A 5,821-nucleotide genomic window follows, 5' to 3' on the forward strand; every position below is an offset into this window, starting at 1 on the left:
GTGTTGAGTTGGTATCTCAATTCAGAGAGATTTACACTCTTCTTCCATAGTCTCACTGAAGGTGGAAGACCCCTCTTTCAGGGGCTTGGCAGGATTCAAATATCAGCTGCTGTCACTTTTACTGGCTCAACACCTTTATAGGATGGTCTTAGTAGCATCTTCAGTTCATGAATATGCAACCTGCTAATACATACACAGCAAAGTTGTAAATCTTCAACATCCTGGTCATATTGCTTGTCTCTCTGATGGAAAACTGTGCCATTTACAGTCAACTATTTAGTTCATTTGGAGATATTCACCAAGGTTTAATACCTGAATTTGTTTCAAATTACTCCAAACCCATTTCTATTTAAAATTTGCTCTGCTTTTAAATAGTCTTTTTAAATTTTGGTAATTCTTAAACAGAGTCTAATCTTAAAATGGTCAAAGGCAGCGTAGTCTAAATACTTAAATATGTGGTTCTTTTCTCGGAGGTTGGTAAGAAAGTTTCTTAAGCACTGCCAGATACCTAATTAATATAAACATTCTATAGTCAAATAGCTTCTTGTAGAAGTAACCAGTTATAACAAGATTACTTGATTTTATATTCATACATGAATAGTGAGGTTATGTAACAGTGCTATAAGAAAGTTATTGTATCTATATGCAAGTATATAATGCAAAGTGTTTGCAAATTACCATCACAAAAGGAGCTTATACCACCTTAGGCATTTAAGGAATTAGAAAGGTTCTAACCACTGTGGTAGAAACCTGTAGAAGTAATCAACATCATTCCCATTTTTACATATTTCCTTAACATTAAACAGACTTTAGAGTGCCTATTTAAAAAACAAAACAAAACAAAAAAACACCCACCTTTCAACTAGAGTATGTCTAGCATTCTTTGTGCAAGGTTAAAACTGAGGTGTCTTTCTGGAGAAAGGGTGATAAAAGATTCCTGGCCTAGCTTTTGTGGCCTTGATAAACCAGGTGCTCATATCCCTTAAAGAAAGGTATCCTGCTCTTTGAGAAGACACTCCTGTTGGCTATTTTACTTTTAACCAAACAGTTCCCAACACTACTAATCTACAGTAGCTTCACTCACAATTAAAGAGTTCTTAACAAATGCTATCTATGCAAGGCAGTTGTCACAACATTTATATCGCTAGAAAGATGTTTAACACAAAAATTATGTACAGTATTACAACAAAACAGAAGAGTGGTAAAGGCAAAGTGTTATTTGAAAAGATGGCACCAAAACACTGCTCTTCTGTAGCAAGGTGGACACAGCAATACCAAACTATAGAGCTTCCATATTATAATGGAAAGAACTATTCTTTTTACAGAAGACACTAGTCAGACTCATGGACTTATTTCACGCATAGAACATTTCCAGCTAAAGAGGTAGTGTTGCCTGGTGAACAGCTCTGGTTTCTATTCCCAGATTAGCCAGTAGCCTGCTGGGTGACCTTGGGCAAGTTACTTCACCTCTGACCTTTGTAAGGGGTTTTGAAATCTACTGATAAAAGCGCTATGTAAGAGCTAGTGCTTATACACCCTCCCTATAATTACTCAGTTAATACAATCACAGCAGAGAATATCCATTTGATAAATGCTTCAGCAAACAACTGTGATAAGTATGGTAGGGCCAGCCTGAATACAAAGGTGCGGCAGAATTCATTAACAATGAATCAATTGTTCAAATCAAATTGGTATTTGCAAAGGATGTACTGATTAGCCAAGACTGTGGGCAGGTGCTTTGGAAGGTAATGTACCCTTCCTGTGGAGGACTGGTGTTATGTGGAGTGCTTTATTTCCTCCGCACATGGCTGTCAATACACTAAAATCCTGACTTGCAACAGCCTGTGCTGTCCCAGCCCTATGCCTCTCCTAAGCAGCCTGTCAGTTATGAAGTGGTTTTGCAATATGCACAAAAACCCACAGAGCTGTGCAGAGACAAGACTTTTTACTCTTATTTAAGCTAAACAAACAGGCACTGTAGTAATTGAATGCATCACTTGCACATTTCCACTGGTTTCAGAAGGCTAGTTAAAATTTGCAGTCCAAGATCATCATTCAAACTACTGGGTCATTTAAAAAAAAAAATCTACACATATCATGGATGAGCAATGTGTTAGAGATAGGTGTCCTGCACAGTAAGTGCTAACGAAATCCAGCCTAGCACCTTCAACAGAAGCCAGTTTGTACACAAGACAGCGCTGCTAACAGGTAAGAAGTTATCTTGCAGATGGCACTGTTCTGCTATTTGCTTCAGCTGTAATACTGCTGCTGAACTTGTAGAATTCTGCTATACAGAAAGATTGACATCCTCTTCTGCAATTGTTGCTTTATTTCTCAGGCCAGCCTGAAGTGCACACACTCACAGCAAGAACATGCATGCAGGATTTGGATGGAGGAGGAAAATAGGAATGAAACTTCTTGCACAGTAGTACAGAAAACTTGTCTGAAGGATAAAAGCAACAGGAAACAGACACCAAGACAAATCTGGAGTTCCAGTGAGCATTTATTGAGCTTAATCAACAAAATCAGGATTTTACCATTCATCTTTTCTGTACTCTGAACTCAGTGAAGATTTTCACATAGTCACAGCCTTCCATCACACACATGTACATACAGATATACACATTCCCAAGGAAAACTCAGCTCCACTGGACAGTTTGCCAATTAAACAAAATGCCAATTTTTCCCCTCCCTCCCTTGAATGTTCCAAATTCTAGTCCACCCTGTTCACTTATCAGTGGAACACAGCCCTTTTAACAGGGGACCAATGGATTATAAACTCATTTGAATTGCAAACAAAAAAAAACTTTTTTTTAAATAAGTTCCAGTTTGTTTCAATAAAGGGAACAGTGACTATTTTTCTCCAGGCACCCCTTCCCCACAATTAATGGTTAAAATACAGCAAGCCTGTATCTTAGTATACCCTATCCCTCCCCACTCCCATCCCCAATTTTGTCTACACAAGAATTTAATAATGCTTCAAATAGGGGAATACTTTAAGCTGCAGAACAGTGAAGGTGGCAAAGCTATAAGGCATACTACCCTCCTCATGTACCCATTTTTCATCTGTCTGACATACTTTTCACTCCAGAGATCATGTATTTGTTGTAAAGAGAAATCTTGGTTTAAAATTGGATTAAAAAGGGTCATGGCATCCAAATATTCTTGGCTTGGACTAATTTTACCAAACTTTTGCAGTGGCAGCAACATTATTCTAGTCCCTGAGAGCAGAGTTCACTCTGTTCCCGTGCACCAATAAGCTCCTTGGCACCGGCAGCATTATCCAGTCCATTGCCGGCAATGGATAGTACACCAATAGAATCGGACTCCTGGCATTAAGAGACAGAAGTTCATATATTTGTAAAAAACTAACTAGCAAAGGGCTTTAAACACAAAGGCTGAATGATGGTCTCTTCATGCCAGCATTATGTCAGTCACTGATGGAATACAACCATCTGAAGCATTTCTAAATCCTTGGTGCAGACACCCTCCCCCTCCCCACCACTAAAATAAAGAACAAAGTTAGTCAGAATGAGATGATTTGATGCCAACATGTACGCAAGGTCTTTGTGTCGAGCTTTCATGTTCTCACCCAGCTCCATATAAACAGACACAAAGCAGAAGGCAAAGGAAAGATGCTCCCATCTCATTCTGAAAATGAAAATATTTACGACCAACCCACCCCCCTCCCCTTGGCGAAACCCTCCAGCTTCAGCAGTGCATTTGTACAATACACTTTGAGAAGCCAGTCTAGATTTTTAGTCACAATTCAACTGGCTACAGACTTGTGCCCCCATTTCACTACCACCTCCTTTCTCTTGTGGGATTTAAGATACAGGGTCTAATATCAGATTTATAGGTTAACAATGTGATTTTTTGCCTTCTTGGGGGAAAAATATGGAAAAGCATGTAAAATTCTCAATATCCCACTAAGAACTTGACCACAGAGAACAAATGTTTGACCTGGGGATTATTAAAAGCAGGTACTTGCTCTGAAATAATGAATACATGGAAACGTTGGCAAGTAGTCTGTAAAAATAAGGAGCCAGAAGAAACCTGACAGTCAAGTTTTACACACTCCTTGATGAGGGAGAAATAAAGACTAGGATTTGCCTAGTCATTTGGAGCATCTTTCCTTTTGCAAGTTCATGTACGTTTTAGAGATAGCCTATTAGCACCAGAATCAGACCGCTTCCTTCCTCTAGAGAAAGCCACCTAAAAATGGTGCCCCGATAGTCTAGGTAAGTGCCAATCCTCAGAGGCTGACTTTAATACTTTCAATTTAAAAATTCTGTGCTTCAAGAGGGACCATCAGAACATGGCACCAGGCTAACCTACCACAAATCCAGGCAGAGCACGCACTTTTGACTCTCAGCATGGCTATCCTGTTCTCGTTGCATGTGCATGCTCTGTCATAAGATAATTTTTATTTACACTTTTCTTTTTATCTTTGTTGCACTAAAATGATCCCTCTTCTGCCTCACTGAAAAAAAATCATAAGCTGGCTGCAGTACAAGAGCAAGATTTTACTTTTGGTCAAAATTTACCACCCACAAACTCCCTCCCTCCCCCAAAAAGCACCCTAAAACTAGTTTACATTTGGTACCTGCCAACTTGATAAGTGGCTCACAGAGGGCCTGTGACCAAGCTCTTGAGTTTGTACTTTAGTGCAACGTTTGCTACAGTTATTACAGTGTCACTGTAGATTGGGGGAGGGGGGGGGCACACTTTTCACCTTGAAAGTTATCACCAGGAGGCACCTGGCTCTATTTCTGATCCTCAAGGAGTTTAATGGATAAATCTGCCTTCCCCTCCCCCTCCCCAAATAACCCAAACAATTTCACTTTTTTTAGTCAAAATGGGGAGAAATTATTCTTAATTCCCATATCCATATTCAGGTAAACAAGCATGGTGTGAGTACAGCATCAGTATATGCAAAGTACAACTGACCAAAGGGGATTGCTTTCATCCAGGTGCCTCCTGACAAACTGTAGTTGAACAGGCTAAAAGGAAATTAAAAAAAAAAAAAAAAAAAAAGTTTACTGGTTTTGATTTGTCTCACTCCTTTTGCCTGTAGATCAGGCCAAACATCAAGCATGTTGGGAGGGGCACAATTTAAAGCAACACTACTTGACCATAAAGCATTCTCCAGCAATATACAACGCAGAATGACAGACAGCAATTCATGCCAAAACATAGAAGATGGCAAGCAGTTTTCTGTGGCTTCAGAGTTAACAAGTTAAAGGATTTGCTTTTTCCTGCTCAAATCTATATAAAGGTTGTTTTGGGCAGAGTATGCACAATGCTGCAGGAGGTGAAACACCCAATAGAGCTCCAGAACTGTCAGTTGATGCATGTAAGTTGGTTTTCTATTGTTTCTTTTAAACCCAAATTCACACCTATGTTCTGCTTAGCTACGTTAGCTGCTGGATTTCCCTCATGCCAAGGTGGAACACAGGTCTTTGCCCTCAGAGCTTGTAAAGTTCCTGGAATTTTAAGAGGGAAATCAAAGAGTACCTCAAACAAGTTAAGCTATGGATTTTGAGTCTTTTCCAACCCAACAAGTAATCTTTTCCAAAAAAGAGCGGCACAGGACAATATTGCAAGCACCAGAGCAAACCCACCCTGACAAGGGACACTTGTCTAGGCCTGCTCTTCATAGAGGTCAGAGCACTTTTCAGGTGTTTAGTGTTGCAGAAAACTGAGCCCCTCTCACCGTTAGCTGCTCCCATAATCAGTCTAATCCCTTTAGCCCCAGCAACTTTCATTAAAAAAAAAAAAAAAAAAAAAAAAGTTATATATGAACCCAAAACAGAAAAAA

This window comes from Emys orbicularis, chromosome 15, assembly GCF_028017835.1.
Source record: "Emys orbicularis isolate rEmyOrb1 chromosome 15, rEmyOrb1.hap1, whole genome shotgun sequence".
NCBI classification, from domain to species: Eukaryota; Metazoa; Chordata; order Testudines; family Emydidae; genus Emys; species Emys orbicularis.